Raw genomic sequence first — 26,640 nt, forward strand, 5'->3', positions numbered from 1 at the left:
TAAGATTCTAGATTTGGGTAAGGCCGACTTCAAAGGGATGAGACAGAGACTGCCCACAGTAAGTTGGGCAAATCTGTTTATGGGTAAAATGGCAGATCAGTGGGAGATGTTTAAAAAATAATTGAATGTGATACAGAACCAGTTTATACCCCTGAGGGGCAAGAGCTCTACTTGCCAAAAAACCCAGCCATGGACAACTAAAGAGCTAAGGGACAGCACAAAACTAAAGGAAAGGGCATACAAAAATACAAAAAATAGCACAGATCCTGGTGAATGGGAAAGATACAAAAAACAGCAAAGGGTCACAAAACAGATAGTAAGAGCTAAAAAAAAAAGGGAGTATGAAAAGAAACTTGCAAGGGATATCAAAATCAATACGAAGAATTTTTATAGTTACATTAGGAAAAAGAGGGTGGTCAGGAGCAACGTTAGCCCTCTTAAAAACTGAAAGTGGTGATATTGGCAATGACAATGGGGAAATGGTGGACATGTTGAATAATTACTTTGTGTCAGTATTTAGAGTAGAAGAAGAGGATAGCAAGCCGGAAATCCCAAAGAAACTAATACTGAATCGGGGACAGGCAGTCAATAAAATTAACGTAGGTAAAATAAAAGTAATAAAGAAAATAATGGCACTAAAGAGTGACAAATCCCCAGGGTCAGATGGTTTCCATCCCAGGGTTTAAAGGAAGTAGGTGAGCACATTGCAGATACCCTAACTATAATCTTCCAAAGTTCTCTCGATTCAGGAACCGTCCCTTCAGATTGGAAAATTGCGCATGTCACTCGCTTTTTAAAGAGAGGGAAACCAGGGAATTATAGACCAGTTAGCCTAACATCTGTTGTGGGGAAATTGCTAGAGTCTATAATTAAAGATCGGGTGACTGAACACCTCAAATATTTGCAGCTGATCAGTTAGAGCCAGCATGGATTCATGAAAGATTGGTCATGCCTGCCAAACCAAAATTTAGGAGGTGACTAAAATAGTGGACAGGGGAATGTCTATGGATGTTATTTAAATGGACTTCCAGAAGGCATTTGATAAAGTCCCACATAAGAGACTGTTATCCAAGGTAGAAGCCCATGGAGTTGAGGGCAAATTATTGACCTGGTTAGGAAATTGGCTGAGCGGCAGGAGACAGAGAGTAGAGATAATGGGTAGGTACTCAAATTGGCAGGATGTAACTAGTGGTGTCCCACAGGGATCTGTGTTGGGGTTTCAACTATTCACAGTATTTATTAACGACTTAGATGATGGCATAGAAAGTCATATATCCAAATTTGCCGATGACACAAAGATAGGCGGCATTGTAGGCAGTGTAGATGAAAGCAGAAAATTACAAGGGGATATTGATAGATTAAGTGAATGGGCAAAACTGTGGCAAATGGATTTCAATGCAAGGTCATCCACTTTGGACCTAAAAAAGGATAGAACAGGGTACTTTCTAAATGGTAAAAAGATAAAAACAGTGGATGTCCAAAGCGACTTGGGGGTTCAGGTACATAGATCATTAAAATGTCATGAACAGGTACAGAAAATAATCAAAAAGGCTAATGGAATGCTAGCCTTTATATCTGGAGGACTAGAATACAAGGGGGCAGAAGTTATGCTGCAGCTATACTAAACCCTGGTTAGGCCACAGCTGGAGTACTGTGAGCAGTTCTGGGCACCACACCTTAGGAAGGATATATTGGCCTTGGAGGCAGTGCAGCGTAGGTTTACCAGAATGATACCCAGACTTCAAGGGTTCGGTTATGAGGAGAGATTACACAAATTAGAGTTGTATTCCCCAGAATTTAGAAAATTAAGGGGTGATCTGATGGAAGTTTTCAGGATATTAAGGGGAACAGATAGGCTCGATAGAGAGAAACTATTACCGCTGGTTGGGGATTCTAGGAGTAGGGGGCATAGTCTAAAAATTAGAGCCAGACCTTTCAGGAGTGAAATTAGGAAACACTTCTTCACACAAAGGGTGGTAGAAGTTTGGAACTCTCTTCTGCAAACGGCAATTGATGTTAGATCAATTGTTAATTTTAAATTGGAGATTGATAGCTTTTTGTGAACCAATGATATTAAGGGATATGGACCAAAGGCAGGTATATGGAGTTAGATCACAGATCAGTCATGATCTCATCGAATGGCGGAACAGGCTCGAGGGGCTGAATGGCTTACTCCTGTTCCTACGTAGCACGGGTCTTCCGCACTACAGCCGGGATGTTGTCGGGGCCCATAGCCTCTGCTGTATTCTGTGTGCTCAGCCATTTCTTGATATCACGTGGAGTGAATCAAATTGGCTTAAGACTGGCTTCTGTGATGGTGGGGAATTCAGGAGGAGGCCAAGATGGATTATCCACTAGGCACTTCTGGCTGAAGATGGTTGCAAACGCTTCAGCACTCTTGTTTTTTACACTCCTGTACTGGGCTCCGCATTCATTGAAGATGGGGATGTTCATGGAGCCTCCTCCTCCCGTTAGTTGTTTAATTGTCCAACACCATTCACGACTAGATGTGGCAGGTCTGCAGAACTTTGATCTGATCCGTTGGTTGTGGGATTGCTTAGCTCTGTATATAGCATGCTCTTTCTGCTGTTTAGCATGTATGTTGTCCTGTATTGTAACTTCACCAGGTTGGCACCTCATTTTTAGGTATGCCTGGTGCTGCTCCTAAAAAAATTAAGAATCCTTGGATCATCATATTTTGCAAAGCATGAACCTCATTGCAATCATTTGTCCTGGCATGCTTTTCTACACTCCTCACTGAACCAGGGTACGTTTCCTAGCTTGAGTGAGGTATATGCTAGGATTGTGGTGGAATACAGTTTTGCTGCTGCTGATGGCCCACAGCGCCTCATAGTTGCCCAGTTGAGCTGCTAGATCTGTTCTAAATCTATCCTATTTAGCACGGTGGTAGTGCCATACAACACAATCAGTGTGAAGACAAGGACTGTGCGGTGGTCACTCCTACCAATACTGTCCTGGACAGATACATCTGTGACAGGTAGATTGGTGAGGATGAGGTCAAGTAGGTTTTTCCCTCGTGTTGTTTCTCTCACTATCTACCGCAGGTCCAGCCTGGCAGCTATGTCCTTCAGGACTCGGCCAGCTGTGGTGCTACTGAGCCAATCTTGATGAAGTCCCCTACCAAGTGGTGTTCAACATGGAGGAGTACTGATTCATCAGGTGAGGGAGGACAGTAGGTGGTAATCAGCAGGAGGTTTCCTTGCCCATGTTTGACCTGATGCCGGTGGGGCAGGACATGCCCAGGGTCGTGATGGAAGAGTCTGGGGCGTTGGTTGAAAGGTATATGAGTAGGACTATATCAGGCTGTTGTTTGACTAGTCTGTGGACAGCTCTCCCAATTTTGGCACAAGTCCCCAGATGTTAGTGAGGAGGACTTTGCAGTGTCCACTGGGATGGGTGTGCCTTTGTTGTGTCCGAATCTGATGCATATCATATAGGCCAGACTGGGTAAGGAAATTAGTGAACCAGATGGGTTTTTTCGATAATCCGGTAGTTTCATGGTCACCATTACTGATACTAGTTTTTTAATTCCAGATTTACTTAATTTACTGAATTTAAATTCCTCAGCTGCCATGGTAAGATTTGAACTCATGTTTCCGGACCACACTTTAGGAAGGATGTCGAGGCCTTGGAGAGGGTGCAGAGGTAATGAGTTACTTCAGTTATTGGAGTTGTTCCCCTTAGAGCAGAGAAGGATAAGATATTTGAGAGGTGTTAAAAATCATGAGCAGTTTTGGTAGAGTAAATAAGGAGAAACTGTTTCCAGTGCCAGAAGGGTTGGCAACCAGAGGACACAGATTTAAGGTAATTGGCAAAAGAGCCAGAAGTGAGATTAGGAGAATTGTTTTTATGCAGCAAGATATTGTGATCTGGAATGCACTGACTGAAAGGGTAGTGGAAGCAGATTCAATAGTAACTTTCAAAAGGGAATTGGATAAATATTTGATGGGGAGAAAACTGCAGGGCTATAGGGAAAGAGCAGGGGAGTGGGATTAATTGGATAGCTCTTTCAAAGAGCCAGCACAGGCACGATGGGACGAATGGCCTCCTTCTGTGCTGTAAGATTCTATAATCATTTGTCCAGGCCACTGGGTTACTGGTCTAGTAACATAACCACTATGCTCCCGTACTTATGTCTATGAAGTGAAGGCTTCTCATTAGATTTACTGTAAAACCATTGGGTGAACTTGTAAGCTTAAAAATTACAGTAGTTAATATTAGCAAATGGATGCTTAACATGCGTGTGACATTCCCATGCCCACTATTTTAATGCAAGTATTCAGCCATTTATTTTATACGGGTAATGCATTCACTAAAATAGCAAATAGAAGTCATAAGAATGTGTTAACTGTTCATCCGCTAATAGCACTAACAATAATTTCTAGGCTATAGTTTATTACATGCAGCTACAATCAATCAGTACCAAAGCCCATTTACCCCTCCATCATTTTCTACGCCCCTCTCTTAAAAGTGTTAACTCCTTCAAGTGGTACAGTTTAAAGGACATGAGCAATCCTCTTACCTCATCTAGCTGGTCAGTCATCAAACTCGAGTCTAGTCAGTGAGTGTTGACAGGCTGTGATTATGGGATCATCACAACTGTGCTCAATCCTGTCCTCCCCTGTTGTCCTTGCACATACATAATGCCGCAAGGCAGAGGCACAACTACATTTGAAAAGTAGGACGACATCTGGAATATGGAGTGGGTGGAGGGCAAAGAGGACATAAGCCATACCAATAATATTAGGGGAGGTGGGAGAGAAGGGGAAGATCACAGCCCTCAGTAGTTGGCCCAAACAAACAAAGACCATAAGGCATTTATAAAAATGGCATAGGAGAAGGTCACCACCAAGAATCAGAAGCTTCAACTGATCCATGGAAAGCAATGGCAAACTAAATGTTTTGCATTTAGGAAAAACCAAGACCTTTCTAATGCAAGCAATCCGATACGAGTTAGCGCAACGTTTTAGTACTTCACAAGATGAAAATTACAAAGCAAATTGAAAATGCTCATATTGCAATCCAACATCTTAACTGAATTATGGTGGTAACATTATGGTTTATAAATATGTTTAAAATGTCCATGTAGCAGAAAAAGCAAGTACTGTAACTTTGTAATCAGCCCACATGATATCTGTTTAACTATGCAATGGCCCATTTTGATTCTCTCAGTATTTAGTCTCTCTCTGTTGTCTGACAGGATATGTGTGAAACTGACAAGAAAAAAATGAGGATTAGATTCATTTCTCTCCAACAAAATATAGTCTTCCAGATTTAAAAATGCAATCACAGAGCTATTCACCATTAAACACAAACTGCTGTACAATGAATAACCAAATGTATCGTTTCTTATTTTTAAAGGCAGTGAATGATTTAACAATTGCACTCCATTATCATTGTACAGAAAGAATTGAGGACCATACCTTTCAAGCAGATCTTGCACGTTTTCTAATTTGAAAAATCAGCCGTACTCTGGAAAAAACAATAATTCCAGTCAGTTACAGACTAAAAATGTAATTCCATCATCATCCCTGGAGACATTTCTTTTTTAAATTACTTGTGTTCTAAGTGGTCGTCTTAATTCAGAAATTGCCATTTCCGAACGATCTTACCAGCTGCTACAGTGCACTGCATAATTCGTATTCTCAAATGACTGCATGATGATTCTATTGTAGCCTGATTCAGTCCTCTCACACACAAAAAATACAGGTCCAATTGCCTCTGCTGTGTCAGAAGTTACTGCAAGTAAGTGAAAAATGTTCTTGCAGTAGTCTTAGCACACAACAGCCTCAGAAATATCTAGAAGGTAGGGCGGGGGTGGTGGTGGGGGGGCGGGTGCAGGTGGCAGTTAGTGGTTCGTCAGCCATGACTGTTATAAAGGATGCTGCTGCATTCTCATCTGTTTAAGGGGCTTGTCGGGAGTTGGCGACACATCCTCCCCGACGAGGATTTTAATTGCAACCAGTGAAGCACGTCCCTTGGATCGGAGCCCTAATCCTTTACAATATCATGCCAGGAGACCAAGGACTACAAGCTCAGCAATTCATGCTGACAAACACCTAACTGTTTTTTTTTTAAGGTCTAAATGTTTTTTTTTTTGCTTGTTGCATATTTCCACTAAGAAATTATACAACATAGTCTGAGACATACAAGAATAATAATCAGATTTTTAGATAGTGTTTGGCAATCAGGAAATTACTTCGCCACTTGTCATGAAGGAATTGCAAACAGAAGAACTATTTGGCTGCACATTTGACACATTATTAAAAAAAGACTACATGATACAAATAGATGGTTTTGATTAAAGATTAAAAATGACAATGGTCAGTGCAGCATTTCAATTTCTGTCGATAGTCAGTAAAGTAGGTCATCAATTTTCAGAGGTTTCAGATTACTAAGGGGATTTAAAACAATTATGTTGTAAATTTTTATTAGAGAATGATACATGTAATTCCACTAAACATATTCATATTCATTGTTTATGCAACTTAGTGACAGTGAAATTAATGGATCTTTGAAGGAATTCTATTTATGCCTGCATATATGTGAGAGAACAAGAATAGCTAAAATGGCACGCTAATTATTGCAAGAGGTATGTCAAAATAGATTTTTTTAAATCATAGTATTATGTAATATCAATGATTTGGCAGTGTAATGACCTTTCTTAAAGTAATACTGTATGTTAAAATAAGTTTAATTAGAACAAAATCAAATTTTGTTATCTGTCATGTTTGTTAAGATTATTAGGAATTAGAATCATCACAGTGCAAAAATAACTAAAATTTTGATAATTAGTTTTTGCCTTATGGGAAATTCTAATGTTAAAAAAACAGGAAGTACAACTTGAAGGGGAATGGAACAGGCATATTCTAATCACACCAGTGGCAATTTTGGCACAAAATGAAGCCAAGCACTAAAGCACTCACTAGTGAGGGAAGAACTCCAAGTTACGCTTGAATTGGGGCATATTATTGGCATTAGATTATCCCCAGGTCACCTCTCCATGTCCCTACTTAATTGTTCTTTTCCAATAATTTAAATAAACTCTATTTGAAATTAAAAAGAATAGTTAGTTCCAGTAGCAGGAACAGGAAGAGCATGTGAAGAACATCTGCAATTTGAAATTATCATTCTTACAGTGGTTTTTAGTGTTATAACAGTTCCATAATGCCAGTCTCAGTATTGTTTCAACACTGATCTAAAATTTGCTGCAAAATTCAGCATCAAACTTCACATTCCAATCCATTGCCAAGAATGTTTATGTCCACCTCTGAAATATTGCCCGCCTTAGCTCCAACTTCATCTCCACCACAAAACCCTCAAACGCCTTTGACGCCTCTTGGCTTAACTTCCCTTATGTCTCCTGAGTTTCACTGAACACAAACGTCAATTCATCCAGAATCCCACCACCCACATCTTATGTTTCACTATGTCCAGTTTATTTATTACCCCCAACATTGTTGACCGCCCATTGGCTCCTCATCTTTGTCTAGAAACCCCTCTGCGGTATTGCCTCACTCTATCCCTGAAACCTTTTCCAGCCTCATGGCCCAAGGAGAGACTTCCACTCAGACTTTGGCCTTTGCTTCCCCACCCACTCTGCTTCACCTACGGTGGCAGAACCTTCATTTAGCACACCCCTGAACTCTGGAACTGACTTCCCAATGAATTCTGCCTTGTCATATCTCTCCCCACTTTCAAAACCTACCTCAAAACTTATCTCGTCAACCACACTTTCAGTCACCTCCTTAGCCTTCTTTTCAAACTTCTGCTTGGTGTTTGGATCTGTCACACTTTTTCTTGGACTATAAACACAACTCCTAAAATTTTCCCGATATTGATGGTTCTGTACTTAATGCAGTCAAAAAAGGCTCAATGACTCATTACTGATGACACAAACTTTCAACATCATTCCAAGTTAGAAAAATGGATATCATATTGACCAAGCCATAGATACTCAAATGCCATATTAGTGTAATAAAATATTAGGTCATAAGACTACCATCATCACTTTCCCATCTTAGAAAAACCCACCTTGACACTTCGATCCTCACTTTGATCCCATCTGGAACCTTTCTTTCCTCTTCAAGGTCCTTGAATGTGTTGTCATTTCCCAGATCCATTCCCACCTATCAGGTTTCCACCCCTCCCACAGCACCAAAAGAACCCTAAACAAGGTTAAGAATTACACTTCTGACGAAGGGTCATCGACCTGAAACGTTCATTCTGTTTCTTTCTCCACAGATGCTGCCTGACCTGCTGAGTATTTCCAGCATTTTCTGTTTTTATTTCAGGTTTCCAGCATCCGCAGTATTTTGCTTCTGTAAGAATTACACTTTCTGTGATGGTGAAGCATTATCTTTCTTTATCCGCTTAGACTTCTCTGCAGCATAGTCAATAACACAATCCTCCTCTGTTGCCCAGCTCAGAGGGATTACCCTCACTTAATTCCACTCTCTCTGGATATGGTTGGACAGGTAAGAGTTTAACAAAGGTAACAGTGTAGGAATGACGAATTCCTACAAATAACTGAGATCGACACAGGAGAGCAATTAAACAGGTCTTTACTCAAAGGAGATGCCACAGGGACTGCCTGGGCAGCCCCGTGGTTTGCGATGTGACATCATCGCGTTTGCCCGCGCTCTTAAAGGGGCCACGCCCCGTACGTGCAAACTCTATATACAAAAACAGTAATGCCTAACACAATGGTACAGGTTTAGGCTGGTGTTAGAACATCGTTAAAGAGCATTATGTACAGTTATCCAGTCATTCAGTGGTTCTGCGACAACAGGGCATTATTGACTAAGGTGACATCAGGGAAAAATAGAAAAAAGTTAAAGCTAAAGGCACTATATCTAAATGCGCAAAGCAGTCACAACAAAATAGATGAGTTAATTGCACAGATAGAAATAAATGGGTTTGATCTAATAGCAATTATGGAGTCATGACTGTACAGTGACCAAGATTGGGAACTAAATATTCCAGGATACTTGACTTTTAGAAGAGATAGGCAAAATGGAAAGGGTGGGATAGCCCTGATAATAAAGGATGGAATAAAAACAGTAGAAAGGATCTTACCTCAGAAAATCAAGAAGAAGAATCAGTTTAGGTGGAGCCAAGAAACAAGGGGCAGAAAAATCTGATGGGTGTAGTTTATAGGCCCCCTAACAGTAATTGTAGTGTCGAGCACAGTATAAAATCAGTAAATTAGAGGTGCATGTAACAAGGGTAATACAGTAATCATGGGGGACTTTAATCTACATATAGACTGGGCAAACCAAATTTGTCGTAATAGTGTGGAGGGAGAGTTCATGGAATGCATTCAAAATAGTTTTCTAGATCAGTATGTCGAGGAACCAACTAGGGAACAAGCTATTTTAGAACTACTATTGTGCAATGAGACAGGGTTAATTAATAACCTTGTAATAAAGGAGCCTCTGGGCAAGAGTGACCATAATATGATAGAATTTTATGTTGAGTTTGAGAGTGATTTAGTTAATTATGAAACTAGGGTCTTAAACCTGAACAAAACTAACTACGTAGGTATGAGGGACGAGTTGGTTAATGTAGATTGGGAAACTAGATTAAAAGATATGACAGTAGATAAGCAATAGCAAACATTTAAAGAAATAATTCATAATTCGCAATGAATATATATTCCCTTAAGGAATAAAATCCCCATGGGAAAAGTGGTCCAACTGTGGCTAATGATAGATGTTGGATAGTATTAAAGGATGAGGCTTATAATAGTGGTAAAAAGTTGTAGTACATCTGAGGATTGGGAGGGTTTTAGGATTCAGCAAAGGATGACCTAGAAATTCATAGAGAGAAAATAGGATACGAGAGTAAACTAGCAAGAGGCATGAAAACAGATTGTAAAAGCTTCTAGAGGTATGTAAAAAGGAAGAGATTAGCAAAAGTAAATGTAGGTCCCTTACAGGCAAAGACAAGAGAAATTATAATAGGGAACAAGGAAATGGAAGAGAAATTAAACAAATACTTTGTATCTGTCTTTACAGTGAAGACACAAAAAAATTCCAGAAATAGTGGGGAACCAAGGGTCTAGTGAGAATGAGGAACTTGAAGAAATTAGTATTATTAAAAAAACAGTACTCGAGAAATTAATGAAACTAAAAGCTGACAAATCCCCTGGACAGGATGGCCTACAGCTTAGGATTTTAAAAGAGGTGGCTACAGAGATAGTGGTTTTGACCTTCCAGACTTCCCCAGATTTAGAATGGTCCCTGCAGATTGGAAGGTAGCAAACTTAACCTCGCTATTTAAGAAAGGAGGCAGAGAGAAAACAGGGAGCTATAGGCCAGTTAGCCTGACATCTGTTTTCACCAATAAGAAGATGCTGCCAAAGTCATAGTGAAAGAGGAGTTAGTGGAGATACTGGATGGGATAAAAATTGATAAAGAGGAGGTACTAGAAAGGCTGTCTGTACTTAAAGTTGATCCACCAGGATGGGATGCATCCTAGGATGCTGAGGGAGGTTAAGGAGGAAATCGCGGAGGTACTGGCCATAATCTTCCAATCCTCCTTAGATATGGGGGTGGTGCCAGAGGACTGTGGAATTCCTAATGTTATACGCTTGTTCAAAAAAGTGTGTAAGGATAAATCAAGCAAACTACAGGCCAGTCAGTTTAACCACGGTAGTGGGGAAGCTTTTGGAAACGATAATCAGTGATAAGGTTAACAGTCACTTGGACAAGTATGGATTAATTAAGGAAAGCCAGCACGGATTTGTTAAAGGCAAATCATGTTTAACTAACTTGATCGAGTTTTTTGATGAGGTAACAGAGAGGGTTGATGAGGGCAATGCGGTTGATATGGTGTATATGGACTTCGAAAAGGCTTTTGACAATGTGCCACATAATAGGCTTGCCAGCAAAGTTGAAGCCCATGGAATAAAAGGGACAGCGGCAGCAGGGATACAAAATTGGCTAAGTGACAGGAAACAGAGTAGTGGTGAACGGTTGTTTTTCGGACTGGAGGAAGGTATACAGTGCTGTTCCCCAGGGGTCGGTACTAGGACCACTGCTTTTCTTTATATATATTAATGACTTAGACTTGAGTGTACAGGGCACAATTTCAAAATTTGCAGATGACACAAAACTTGGAACTATACTGAACAGTGAGGAGGATAGGGTTAGATGTCAAGAGTACATTGACAGGCTGGTGAAATGGGCAGAAATGTGGCAGATGAAATTTAACGCAGAAAAGTGATACATTTTGGTAGGAAGAACAAGGAGAGGCAATATAAACTAAAGGGTACAATCCTAAAGGGGGTGCATGAACAGAGAGACCTGGGGGTATATGGGCACAAATCTTTGAAGGTGGCAGGGCAGGTTGAGAAAGTGGTTAAAAAAGCATATGGGATCCTGGGCCTCATAAATAGAAGCATAGAGTACAAAAGCAAAGACATTATGATGAACCTTTATAAAACACTGACTCGGCCTCAACTGAAGTATTGTGTCCAACTCTGGGCATCGCACTTTAGGAAGAATGTGAAGGCCTTAGAGAAGGTGCAGAAAAGATTTATGAGAATGATTCCAGGGATGAGGGACTTCAGTTACGTGGATAGACTATAGAAGCTGGGGTTGTTCTCGTTAGAGCAGAGAAGTTTGAGAGGAGATTTGATAGAGGTATTCAAAATCATGAGGTCTAGACAGAGTAGATAGAGAGATACTGTTCCCATTGGTGGAAGGGTCGAGAACCAGAGAACACAGATTCAAGGTGATTGGCAAAAGAACCAAAGGCGACATGAGGAAAAACTTTTTTACGCAACAAGTGGTTAGGATCTGGAATGCACTGCCTGAAAGGGTGGCAGAGGCAGACTCAATCATAGCTTTCAAAAGGGAATTAGATAAGTACCTGAAGGAAAAAAAATGCAGGACTACGGGGAAAGGAAGGGGGAGTGGGACTAGCTGAGATGCTCTTGCAGAGAGCCGGCACGGGCTCGACGGGCTGAATGGCGGCCTTCTGTGCTGTAACCATTCTATGATTCTATAATAGATTTTTGGATACTAAGGGAATCAAGGGATATGGGGATAGGGCGAGAAAATGGAGTTGAGGTAGATGATCAGCCATGATCTTATTGAATGACGGAGCAGACTCGAAGGGCTGAATGGCCTATTCCTGCTCCTATTGCTGGTTATATTCTAATTGATCTCTACCAGTGATTTCTCTTCCCACTCTTACACCATCACCTCATTAGTCCCCCAAGGATTCATCCTTCGCCCCTTCCTCGTCTACAAGCTGCGCCTTGATGACATAATTTGAAGCTTCCACACACCCAATGACACTCAGCTCTATCTCTGCATCACTTCCCTCAACCCCTCCACTGCCTCTGCTGTTAGACTGATTGTCCAACCCCTAATCTTGGATGACCCATAACTTCTTTCAGCTAAACACTGGTTAGACAGAAAATATCATTGGGCCCCGCCACAAACTCCAAACCCTTGCCACTAACTCGATCCCCCTTAATGGCTATTTTCTCAGGCTGAACCAACCTGTTTGCAATCTTGCTGTATTATTTGACAATCAACTGAGCTTCCAACCTCAGATCTTCTCCATCACAAACACTGCCTACTTCCACCTCCAAAACATTGCCAACTCCATTGAAACCTTCATTCCTACTTTATCGTCTCCAGAATCGATTACTCAACACACCCCTGGCTGATTTACCATTTCCCATCCCTGACCCTCCACAAGCTTTAGCTCATTTAAAACTCTGCTGTCCTTATCCTATCTACAAGATGCACTGCAGCAACTCACCAAGGCTTCTTCGACAGCACCTCCCAAACCCACAACCTCTACCACCTAGAAGGACAAGGGCAGCAGGCGCATGGGAACATCATCACCTCCAAGTTCCCCTCGAAGTTACACACCATCCTGACTTGGAAATATATCGCCGTTCCTTCATAGTCACTGGGTCAAAAACCTGGAATTCCCTCCCTAACAGCACTATGGGAGTACATTAACCAGGCAGACTGGAGCGGTTCAAGAAGGCAGCTCACCACCATCTTCTCAAGCGCAATTAGAGATGGGCAATAAATGCTGGCTTGGTCAGCAATGCCCACATCCCAGGAATGGATAAAAAAAGCGCCACAGAAATGTCTTTCACTTTAAATGATACAGCCTTGCATAGCCAGAGGAGTTGCATTGTGGAGCGATCTCAGCACAGCATGGGATCTGTACTGGCCGCGCTAGACGTGCTCCTATCTAGTTATCCAGCAAGTTAAACACTTATTCAAAATAATTCTTCGTGAAGCCGTTTGCTGTTTGAAGCCTTTACTTGAACAAATTTTGTGAAACTGTAAACAAAGATAAAGTATGTTTTGTACATAAACTGAGTACTATACATTCGATATTACATAAGATATAAACATATTTACAACAGTATAATAGACTAATTGTATAACTAACTAACATTTGGACTCACTTCTGTAACTATCAAATATTAACCTTTTATAAACATATTATTGTCAAAATACTACTCTGACAACGTTGCTATTATGCTAACAAAGATACTCACAGATATTGCGCTTGGCCTAACATATGAATCAGATTACATTGGATTGTGAAACCCTTATGGAATCCTCCATTACTGCCAGGTTCTTCCTGGGATTCTACTTCCTGGGTTACACAGGAAGAAAGGTACGAAGGTCAAATGACCTCTCACAGGAAGAAAGGAACAAAGGTCAAATGACCTCTGCTTCATACAAACACACTGCTAACACAATAACCACCACCAGAGGGTGCTATCTGCATGTAAACATGGTCCAGAACAGGATCTATGAATCACTGCTGATTTCTACAAGCAGACACTCGACCTATCAGAGCTACTTCTTGCACGAATAGGTGTACTAGGATAATTAGCCGTATCATTCTTTAATCTAAAATATATATCCACATATTAGTACTTATTCTGCAATGGCTAAGCAAGGCCAGGCCTGGAGCAGTGGAGACATTACCTCATTAACCATCTATGAGAAGATATAGTAAATCAGTCAAGTAACTATAGGGAGGCGATGTGGGATGAATAGGCTTTTGTTATGAATGTACTGGGAAGAGATAACAGGAAAGCCATAACTGATACCCATAGTTTCCCATTGGTGAGTAAACAAATCTTATTGCACAGGCTCGTTGAAGGGAAATTAACCAAACTGAATTAAAGCGTGTTGACATAATACATTATGTTAGGACGTCATTACACATACAAAAGATACAGTCGCTGAGGCTCCTTGGGGACTTTTCTAGTCTTGCTGAGGTTAGCATAAGCAGTTAATGACAACACGCTTTTGATCTCCTGAAGGGAGTCCTTGGTTTGCAAGCTATAATGTTATAATTGGTACCTATATCTCATATACAGTAAAAGTAAGGGATTGCGTTTAATTATCTCATTGACTTGATTTAATAAAGAGTGACTACCAGAGCTTTGATGTTTCCTAGTCCTCAAACGTGTATTAGAGGTAAAGGATATATGACAATATCCTATATAAACCCAACACTTCTGGTGCAGAGTAACTGATTACTGTTGCATCAGAAGCAACACTGATAGGTCCAATAACTAGAAATCAGCAGGGATTCAAACATCCTATGCTTTAACATACACATAGAAGGTAGGAGCAGGAGTAGGCCATTCGGCCCCTCGAGCCTGCTCCGCCATTCAATGCGATCATGGCTGATCATCCAAATTCAGTACCCTGTCCCTGCTTTCTCCCCATACCCCTTGATCCCTTTAGCCTTAAGAAATATATCCAACTCCTTCTTGAATATATTTAATGAATTGGCCTCTACTACCTTCTGAGTTAGAGAATTCCACAGGTTCACCACTCTCTGGGTGAAGAAATTCCTCCTCATTTCTGTCCTAAATGCCCTACCCTTTATCCTTAGACTGTGTCCCCTGGTTCTGGACTCCCCGACCATCGGGAACATCCTTCCTGCATCTAGTCTGTCCAGTCCTGTCAGAATTTTATAAGTTTCAATGAGATCCCCTCTCATTCTTCTAAACTCCAACGAGTACCAGCCCAATCGACCCAATCTCTCCTCATGCGTCATTGCTGCCATCCCAGGTATCAGCCTGGTGAATCTTCGCTGAACTCCTTCCATGGCAAGAACATCCTTCCTCAGATAAGGCGACCAAACCTGCACACAATACTCAAGGCCCTGTACAACTGCAGCAAGACATCCTTGTTCCTGTACTCAAACCCTCTCGCTACGAAGGCTAACATACCATTTGCCTTCTTAACCGCCTGCTGCACCTGCATGCTTACCTTCAGCGACTGGTGCACAAGGACACCCAGGTCTCGTTGCACTTCCCCTTCTCCCAATCTATTGCAATTTAGATAATAATCTGCCTTCCTGTTTTTGCCACCAAAGTGGATAACCTCACATTTATCCACGTTATATTGCATCTGCCATGTTTCTGCCCAATCACCCAACCTGCCCAAATCATACTGGAGTTTCTCGGCATCCTCCTCACAGCACACACGCCCACCCAGCTTTGTGTCATCTGCAAATTTGGAGATATTACATCTAGTTCCCTTGTCTAGATCATTAATATATATTGTGAATAGCTGGGGTCCAAGGACCGATCCTTGCGCTACCCCACTAGTCACTGCCTGCCACTCGGAAAAAGACCCGTTTATTCCAACTCTTTGATTTCTGTCTGCCAACCAGTTCTCTATCCAAGTCAATACCTTGCCCCCAATCCCATGTGCCTTAACTTTACACGCTAATCTCTTATGCGGGACCTTATTGAAGGCCTTCTGAAAGTCCAGATACACCACATCCACTGGTTCTCCCTTATCTATTTTACCAGTTACATCCTCAAAAAATTCCAGTAGATTAGTCAAGCACAATTTACGTTGTGTGAATCCATGTTGACTTTGTCTGATCCTGTCACTGTTTTCCAAGTGCTCTGCTATTACATCTTTTGTAATGGACTCCAGCATTTCCCCCACTACCGATGTCAGGCTTACCGGTCTTTAAATTCCCCGTTTTCGCTCTACCACCTTTTTTGAATAGTGGGGTAACATTAGCTACCCTCCAATCCATGGGTACTGTTCCAGATTCCATCGAATGTTGGAAGATGATCAGCAATGCATCTACTATTTCTAGTGCCACTTCCTTAAGTACCCTAGGATGTAGAGTATCAGGCCCTGGGGATTTATCGGCCTTCAATCCCATCAATTTCCCTAACACCATTTCCCTACAAATACTGATTTCTTTCAGTTCCTCCCTTTCATCAGACCCTATGTTCCCCGGCATCTCTGGGAGGTTATTTGTGTCCTCCTTTGTGAAGACAGAACCAAAATATGTATTTAGTTGGTCTGCCATTTCTTTGTTCCCCATTATAAATTCCCCTGATTCTGACTGCAAGGGACCTACGCTTGACTTCACCAATCTTTTTCTCTTCACATATCTATAAAAGCTTTTACAGTTAGTTTTTATGTTCCCTGCAAGTTTACTCTCATATTCTGTTTTCCCCTTCTTAATTAATTCCTTTGTCCTCCTTTGTTGAATCCTAAACTGCTCCCAATCTTCAGGATTATTGCTTTTTCTGGCCAATTTATATGTCTTCTCCTTGGATCTTATGCTATCCCTAATTTCCCTTGTTAGCCACGGTTGAGTCACCTTTTTTGTTTTATTTTTATGCCAAACTGGGATGAACAAAATGCTACGCTGCGATCTGCCAATGATGCACTTCCTCTGGCTATTCAAGGCTTCATCAGTAACTCTCGTTCTTGGCCACCCCGTCAGCCCCGTGACCCTCGAGTTTGGCAACAGCTGTTCTACATGAAGCATTAAAAAAATGTTTGTTTCTACAAATAAAACAAAGCCATCTTCTGACTCCACATTTCCTAGGAACCTAATCACAATCAATTATTAAAATGCGATTATGCTATGTATAATCTGTAGCCATTTGCTATAGCACATTTATAGAGCTAGTGATCTCCTTGCTTTACTCCTCCATTCTTTATTCCTCCACTTTTACATTCTGTCTGAAACTCATTTCTGTAGGCCTGCTGGGCTCTGCTGTAAAGTAGTAACCCAGACACAGAAAACCCTTTGTGGTCACCAGAAGGACAGGCCACCATCCTTTCAGGCTGCAGATAGGCTGAGTGCCATCCAATCAGACCAGTAATGAGTTTGCTTTCTGTCTGCTGAACCTTTCCTAGTCACTGGGGAAGGGCTGTGCTAACCCATGAGCTGAAAACATTCAACTGCACATGCCTCAGTAAGCAACTTTGCAATATGAAGAGGGCATAACAGTCTAAGTGAAGTGGCAACAGAACATAATTTATTTCAAGACTTGATCTCCAGGTCTCACAAAGCACTGGTTGCTGCATAGATGGAATATAGTTTGCACATTCTCCCCGTGTTTGCGTGGGTTTCCTCCGGGTGCTCCGGTTTCCTCCCACAGTCCAAAGATGTGCGGGTTAGGTTGATTGGCTATGATAAATTGACCCTTAGTGTTAGGGGGATTAAATATGTGGGGTTACGGGGATAGGGTGGGATATGTGTTGGTGTAGGGGTTACGGGGATCGGGTGGGATGTGTGTCAGTGCAGGCTCGATGGGCTGAAATGGCCTCTATCTGCACTGTGGGGTTTCTGTGATTCTGTGTGATTATGCAACCACATTTGTCTCAATAAAATTACTTCAATGGTTATTCATAGATAAACTCAAATACACTTGCACATCTTTTTTCCAAAACACTGCAGTTTCTTGGCCTACTTTTACATCAGTGATTTTCTCACTGTAAATCATTCTGCTCTGTCTAGTCTCCAATTAACCCAGTGAACTGTTCAGTGACAGATTCGCATTGTACCCTCCAGGCAAGTCGGAAGATGCAGTAAATTGCCCATGTAGAATTTCAGTTTGATAAAAATGCTCTTTTTTAGCCTTTTATATAAACAGCAAAATTTAATTTGCACAAAATACTGCAAAATCTGAAACAAAGGCATAAGATGCTGGATTCAGTAGATCAGGCAGCATCTGCGCTTTTGATGTTTCAGGTGTGGACCCTTTGCTAAAAAGTACATTTGCACAAGCTTAAAACAGATAACAAAGTCTACCAGAAAGAAAAAAAAGTGTGACTTGAGTGTGGTTGTGGCTGATGGGAATGATGCCGTCCTACCCCCCCCAACCCCGCAGAAGTGTTAGGTACTGTGGTTCACATTTTCCTTCCAATGTCAACTCAGCTTTTACACCTGAAAATAACCATTTTCTGGATAATAATCTAGATAGTGTTTACAGGATCTGCCATGAATAAATCAATTCAATGGAAACAGATTAATTTGAGAAAGGGAATAAAATCCAAGAAAAAGATGGATACAGAAATGTACAAATAAAAAGTAAATTAATGACAGAAGAAACACAGAAGGCATTTAAAAACATCAACTCTTAAATTCAATTTAATTATTGATCAGTCACATCTCCCTAATAGTTGTTGTCAACTATGTCGAGCTTTGACAACTGATACATCAGAAGGACAATGATTCCCTTTCTCAGGAAACATTTCTGCCAAACTCTTACAATTGTGTAATGGGAATGATAGAAGGCACACTGGCAAGTCGTATCAATCCTATTCTTGCAATGAAATGTATGAAGACATTGCTCTTAGAAACTAGAGCCCAGTAATTCTTCCAAATAAATATTTATCTATCCCAATCCTGAATTACTTAAAAAAAGGGTTGAACAATAAGCTACATCATCATTAAATATTTCAAAAGAATTGTAATTAACTCCAAGTGCTGGTTTCTTTGTTCTGAAAACTCAGGGCATTTTTGTTTTAACAATAAGTATTGATCAATGGCACTACATCGGAGGAGTAGGTGGAGAAAGGTGGGGGAGGGCGGGGGGGGAATGGGTTGGAGGAATTACTAAGCCTTACTCTGTCAGGTGCTGAATTAACTTAGCTTAATGAATGGGTTAATGCTTCTATTAAAATGGAACAATTTGATACAAATGTGTTAAGTAGTCATAAGATAGGCCGATTTCCAGGCTACAAGCAACATTCCTTTTATTGGACTAGACCTTGTTTGGGCTGAACTTTAGATGAAGAAGAAAAATAAGCAACCCTCATCACTTAACTGTATCACCTTTTGCTGGATTTTGCCTACAGTTCAACCTGAATTAATTTCTAACTATTGGTCAGTGGCATATTCATTGCTGCACATCTTGGGTGCCTTTAAGTGGGTCGACTCGCTCTTTTATTACATTATTTACTAATGCAAAAGGATTAAGCGCTATACTAAAAAAGACAAGTATGGAAACCAGAAACAAAAACTCATTTTTAATTCTTAAACATTTAACACTGAGGTTAATGATTGCTACAAAAAGTAGCATTTATTTCACCACAGAAAAAAGTAAGAAAAAGAATAAAGAAATTATCCATTTTAAAAGGGGAAAAAGAGAGCAGGATTAATTTGCAGATTTCAAATAGACAGCTGGCACTAAATAAGAGTCATTATCCTGTTGCCAAAATAGCTAACTCACTGTTACCAGCTAAAGAAATTTAAATTTGCGACACAGCCAAACACATTCTAATTCTGGAAATATTGGCCCAGAAATTAGTGTCCCAACGCGCGAGTAAGCACCGTGTACTCACACGTGGGACCGATGGAATTGCCGGTTTTCTGCATGCACAGTGCATGCGCGGGAAACCGGCATTTCCGATCCTCTGAACCAAGGGGTTCAGAGGTCAAACGCGTGCGCGCAGGAGTCTGCGGGTGCGCGTTGAACTTCCTTTTTTTTTCCAGGTTTGCCCGTGCGTGAAGGCCTCCACTTTTTACACTTTAAAAAAGCAGACGTAAGGACTTAATTTTAAAAGGTAAGTGGTCTATTAATTAAAATTGGAAATTTTTTCCCCCCACAGGTTTATTATTTTTTAAAGACTTTACAGTAAGGTAAGTGTATTTTTAGCCCCGACTTTTTATAAAATTATTTTTTTCAAAAATTTAAATTATTGTTTAAAAGTTATTTAAAGTTATTTATAGTTCATTTAAATAGTGTGATTTAAAAAAAAAAATTATTTCAAGTTTAAGTACTGTTTTGGGCGCCCGGAGTTTATGAGTTTGACAGTTCTTACTGTCAAACTCATGAATGAACTTCTGCATCCTCTGATTGGTTGCCCAGTACTCACGTGATCCCAGCCGACGCATCGCACTAAGTACGCCGCTGGATCACGCAAGCACAGCACGCCGGGAGCTGGACCGGGCCACAGAGAGGAAATGCATGCAGGCCCAGGCCTCAACTGTTGGCGCGCTAGGTAAGTGTAGGTCGGGGGCTTGCACCCGCGGGAAGCCCCCGACACGAATTTCTGGGCCATTACACAGGTGTGGAAAATGTCACAGCTCTCAAGCCGAGGAACTGCTCATTCATAGAAAATACCATTGCAAGGCCTTTGGGTCTATGGAGTAAACTAAAATGCTGCAGTTTGTTTCTGGCATTTTTCCGCAGATGCTGACTGTCCTGTGCGGTTTCTCCAGATTTTTCTCTTTTTATTTTAGATTTCTAGCATTTGCAGTATTCAACTTTTTATTTGATAACTAATACACATTGTTTGCAATGCCCTGTTGATGCCTTGATAAAATAAAAATAATCCATCTCCACAGCTCCAGGTTTAACTCTGGGAAAACATTATGCTTTGATTTAAACAGCTATCCATTCCTGGGGAGAGTCTCCAATGGCTGGAAGCCAGTACAGCAACAATGTACCATTATAAAATACCTGAACATAACGGTACTATTTGTTCCTGGATAACTATTCACACACATCCACATACATCCACTCAGTACTTTCAGGTTACAAGGAAAAGAAATTTCAACTCGACTTTACATTGAGTTTGTGTGAGATACGGTATGAAGATGATCTCAAAAAGTTTTTCTTAAAAAACTGTGATAAAATTGCTTTTATCTACAATCACAAAATCTCTGAATTAGTCATTTGTAATACATCAGTGCCATTCACAACTCCTCAGATAATGAAGCAGTCCATGCCCGCATGCAACAAGACCTGGACTTGGGCTGATAAGTAGCAGGTAACATTCGCGCCACAGAAGTGCGAGGCAATGACTATATCCAACAAGCGAGAGTCTAACCACCTCCCCATGACATTCAACGGCACTACCATCACTGAATCCCCCACCATCATAAACTAGAAACTTAACTGGACCAGCCACGTAAATACTGTGGCTACAAGAGCAGGTCAGAGGCTAAGTATTCTGTGGTGAGTGTCTCACCTCCTGACTCCCCAAAGCCTTTCCACCATCTACAAGGCACAAGTATGGAGTGTGATGGAATACTCTCCACTTGCCTGGATGAGTGCAGCTCCAACAACACTCAAGAAGCTCGGCACCATCCAGGACAAAGCAGCCTGCTTGATTGGCACCCCATCCACCACCTTAAACATTCACTCCCTCCACCACTGGCGTACCATGGCTGCAGTGTGTACCATCTACAAGATGCACTGCAGCAACTCGCCAAGGCTTCTTCGGCAGCACCTCCCAAACCCACGACCTCTTCCATCTAGAAGGACAAGGGCAGCAGGCGCATGAGAACACCACCACCTCCAAGTCATACACCGTCCTGACTTGGAAACATATCACTGATCCTTCATTGTCGCTGGGTCAAAGTCCTGGAACACCCTCCCTAATAGCACTGTGGGAGTACCTTCACCACACTAACTGCAGTGGTTCAAGGCGACGGCTCACCACCACCTTCTCAAGGGCAATTAGGGATGGGCAATAAATGTTGGCCTTGCCAGCAATGCCCACATCCCATAAAAACAAATTTTAAAAAAGTGATTCACGTCACAGAAATGGTCCATAATTTGCTGTCAAAATAACAGTGAAGCTAATGGCACTTGCTGTTATTTATATGCAAATGATACAACAACTTCAGACGAGGGCAGATTTGAGGTGAAATCGAAAAGCTGCTGTCTGAGATGCGCCGCTCTGCTGTTAGCTTTGCGAAAACGGTATCTCGCTGCCTGGCTCACCATTGAAAGGCGTGAAGTAGCTTTATTTGTGCGGTAGATGCACGCTAAACTCGCCACAGAAAGTTCGAGCTGGTCTGAAGTGACGCAAGGAGTCTGTCTTGGAGCCACATATTTAATTAAGGCAAAATTAGCTGTCAGAGATTCATTTAACAATGTGCTAAGTGTTAATTACTGCCAATGAACCTCCCTGGCACTGAAAATTAACTGTTACAAGTGTGGAGCCTCATTTTCTTCAAGTTTTAATTGTTGGATATTTTAAAAATGTAAAATTTTAAATTAAAAACTTTTCCTGTCTCTTATTTCACTCTCTCTTAATCCACTCTCTCTTAATCCAATCTTTCTTTCCTGCTCTTTATTTCTTTCTGTACCTGATTTGACATTGAATTCACCCACTCTAATTTACACTTGCTTCTCAGTCCTTGCGCTGTTTATTTCTCAATCCTTCAGTCTGACTGGTTAAGTAGATACACAGTTGCCCTGTTCACTCAGGTCCCAGATCCAAGTTTCCCTCGCTGCACCATTATCAGCTCAAACTTCCAGCAACTTGCGGTGCAAAAATATCGTCGAGATTAAACAGGCAAGGGCAAGTTCGTTCATTGCCCTGCTACAGCTAGTTATGGGCCATTTTGCTTCACATTTTGTTCCAGGATTTATACAAACACACAAGAGCAAGCATCATACCATTCATATTTACAAAAAAACACTATTGTTACCTCTGCTACAATGAAACTTTGCCATTATAGTTTAAAGCCATTATAGTTTCAATCCAAGTAGTTTATCTAAAATCATCAAAGACAAAAAGCAACTGTTCCCAAAACAACAACTGAATATTGAGAAACTGATCAAATAACACTTTTGAAATAATTGTTGATTGAGCTGGTTAAGGCAGTTGAGCTAGGTGAGCCATACAGCACAGAAACGTCACAGGTTTGGTTCAGTGTGTACTGAGTTCGCTGATCTTAGCTGGGTTGCAATTAGGGGTGTTATAATTTGCCTCCGTGTCCCAGAGTTAATGATAGGAAAATCAGCCAGGGATTCCACTGCTGATTGCCACCCAGCAGCCCCGCTGGAAGTGCACTTGTGCAAGTGTCGGGTGAGGACAGGATAGGGTTCAGTTGTGACACCTCCTGTGGGTGCTGGCATTCCTCATCTAGGCTCTCTTAGGCAATCACCACTCGGTTAACTGGTGCCCATGGAACAACTTAAAAATGCATCTCATCAAAATTATTCTCACACTCAATACGATTCAATTAATTAAATCATTTTAATGCAAGAACATGATTTGAATCTGGTCTATTTTTCAGATGCTAAAAATTAGTCAAACAGAATTTAATTGGATTTGTTTTGTGCACTATTCAGTTAATTGTGATATCAAAACGATCACTTAGAAGAGGAAGCAAAGGCTGTCAGCCTGTTATGCCCAGCAAGGAGTCAACTCATTCAGGAGAGGAGGTGGTCAGAGGAGAAAACTGATGGAAAATAGGAGAGAAAAAAATGATTTGCCAGCATTGGCATTGCATAGCAACAGCTCTTTCTGTAAGCTACTTGGTCCCACCCAAGTAGACAAGATGATCACAGGAAAAATACATGACATATGATCTGTACTAAATTTGAAGGAAAATAAAACAAGGCTCTGGTCCATAATATAGTCAGATTATTACATTATGAAAACAAGCAATTAAATCCGGTTCAGCCAACTTATAATATTCCAAAACTGGAAGTTTTAAATTATATGCATTTTAATTGTTTAGTTCGATGTATCTTAGAGTGCCACAATAATTGCAAAGGAGGCACGACTTTAAACTATTTACTCTCAATATTCCACATATTTAGACAGGATGGATAGTCAGGATCTTATCAAGCTGTGCGGGAGGTAAAATAGTCAACTGCTGGGATCTAAATTATTATCACCATACTTTCTAATTTCCACTGTAGTGATGCACGGCAACAATCCAAATAAATCCATAAAAACATAAAAAATCTACCCTCCAACACTCGCTGTCTGAGTCCACAGATGAAGAACTGTCACTTGTGCAAGGTATCAGAAGGCGTCTGGTGCCCGTTGAACCAGCAGGAGTGAAATGCTTCGGGAGAGGAGAGGAGAAGAGGAAAGGAAAGAAAAATGGGGAAAAGTTTGCCAACAAAAAGAAAAAGGTGAAAGCAGATTTGGGTTTCCTCTGAACCACTGGGCCTGGCTCTAACATTGCAGAGTGACTGCTCAAGTCAGCTTAACCAGCGAGACCTGGGGACTGCCTCCAGCCATCTGGAGTCTGGGAAGCCCGGACACAGCCGATCACGTGTGCAGTGCAAGGCAGAATTGACAGGATGAATACAGATTTGGAATTGAACCATAAAGACTCTGCCTTCACATGGGAAATGAATTCTGTGCAATGGAAAAAGTACTCGGCCTTTGCACACAAGAAACCTTAAAAAATAATCAACTGCCGATTACTGAAAACATGCAAATTTAAACACAAGTCTTTCACTGATAAAAGCTCTTTTATATAATTCAGGAAGCATTTATTGCCCTGTGTTATTTTCGGATTCCGCTGATTTCTCCTACCAACAGGGACATGTTGCGCTACAGCAGGAATTACATCGGACTACAAATGGTTGATAATTACTCTCCACAGGCAGATCAAGTCTTTCCCACTCAGGCACCAGTAACATAGAAACATAGAAGATAGGAGCAGGAGTAGGCCATTCGGCCCCTTGAGCCTGCTCCGCCATTTAATGAGATCATGGCTGATCATCCAAATTCAGTACCCTGTCCCTGCTTTCTCCCCATATCCCTTGATCCCTTTAGCCTTAAGAAATGTATCTAACTCCTTCTTTAATATATTTAATAAGTTGGCCTCAACTGCCTTCTGTGGTAGAGAATTCCACAGGTTCACCACTCTCTGGGTGAAGAAATTCCTCCTCATCTCAGTCCTAAATGGCTTACCCGTTATCTTTAGACTGTGACCCCTGGTTCTGGACTCCCCTGCCATCGGGAACATCCTCCCTGCATCTAGTCTATCTACTCCTGTTAGAATTTTATAAGTTTCAATGAGATCCCCTCTCATTCTTCTAAACTCCAGCGAGTATAAGCCCAATTGACCCAATCTCTCCTCATACGTCATTCCTGCCATCCCAGGTATCAGTCTGGTGAATCTTTGCTGCACTCCCTCCATGGCAAGAACATCCTTCCTCAGATAAGGTGACCAAAACTGCACACAATACTCAAGGTGTGGTCTCATCAAGGCCCGGTCTCATCAAGGCCCTGTACAACTGCAGCAAGACATCCTTGCTCCTGTACTTGAATCCTCTCACTATGAACGCCAACATACCATTTGCCTTCTTAACCGCCTGCTGCACCTGCATGCTTACCTTCAGCGACTGGTGCACAAGGACACCCAGGTCTCGTTGCACTTCCCCTTCTCCCAAACTATTGCCGTTCAGATAATAATCTGCCTTCCTGTTTTTGCCACCAAAGTGGATAACCTCGCATTTATCCACATTATACTGCATCTGCCCACTCACCAAACTTGTCCAAATCATACTGGAGTTTCTCTGCATCCTCCTCACAGCACACACGCCCACCCAGCTTTGGGTCATCTGCAAACTTGGAGATATTACATCTAGTTCCCTCATCTAGATCATCATTAATATATTGTGAATAGCTGGGGTCCTAGCACCGATCCCTGCAGTACCCCACTAGTCACTGCCTGCCACTTGGAAAAAGACCCATTTATTCCAACCCTTTGCTTCCTGTCTGCCAACCAGTTCTCTATCCAAGTCAGTACCTTACCCCCAATCCCATGTGCTTTAACTTTACACGGTAACAGTACAAACACAACTAGTAGTGGTAAGGTGAGAGTCCAGTTGCCACCATTTACAATTACTGATCCCAGTGCAGATTAACACGGACCTCGATTTTAACTCCCTCTGCCTGGCAGTAACTAGGCTGGGGGGAGCAATTAAAATAGAGCAGGGCACTAAACCACTGCTTCCCCATCCCAATCTGACCGACTGATATTTTAAATCGCAAGCAACAAGGACACCCGCCAATAGCCAGCGGAGTCCTCTTTAAATGTGCAGTTCGGGCTCCAATTATGTCATCGCGGCTCGATCTGTGATTTTAACCCGAGGGCTGAGCGGGGAGCAGTAGTGGGTTCTTCGCCTGGTCAAAACTGCCAGGAACTGAGCCAGTGTCAGAGAGGCTCGGTAAGGCAAGTTTTTTTTTAGTTTCTTACAGGAAACCTTCGGCTTCCACTGCTCTGAGATTCTCACCCCTAAATCAGGATTCTCTACAAACCTCCCCCCCTTCCCCGCGCCGATCCTCTAGTGCCGGGGATCGCTTGCTCTGGTCCCCAGTGGCTGCCTCCGACTGGCACGAGTTTAACAGCCAGGCAGCTGCTTCCAACCAACTTCCTGCCCGTTTTTGTCAGGGGCCCCGATATTTACGGGGAGGGTGCGGGGGAGGGAGGCCGAAGAACCCGGAAAGGCTGGGACGCAGAAGTTTTGGCGATCTTAACGGCAGGACCTCATTAACAAATTAGCTCAGTTTCCCGCCAGGCAGCCGGCCAAGCGGACAGCCTGGCCATCAGGCGGGGGAGGAAGGGGGT

At 41.8% G+C, this 26,640-nt stretch overlaps 1 protein-coding gene across 1 annotated transcript in view; it reads right to left on the reverse strand.

The window, feature by feature from the left end:
• map2 (microtubule-associated protein 2) overlaps positions 1–26,640 on the reverse strand; it is a 444,966-nt gene that overhangs the window by 312,269 nt on the left and 106,057 nt on the right. The window contains exon 4 of the mRNA XM_085985712.1: positions 5,445–5,493. The gene's annotated coding sequence lies outside the window, so the exon portion shown is untranslated. The remainder of the gene's footprint in view (positions 1–5,444; positions 5,494–26,640) is intronic.

This window comes from Somniosus microcephalus, chromosome 4 (assembly GCF_052327205.1).
Source record: "Somniosus microcephalus isolate GS21.2 chromosome 4, FLI_Smic_1.0, whole genome shotgun sequence".
NCBI classification, from domain to species: Eukaryota; Metazoa; Chordata; class Chondrichthyes; order Squaliformes; family Somniosidae; genus Somniosus; species Somniosus microcephalus.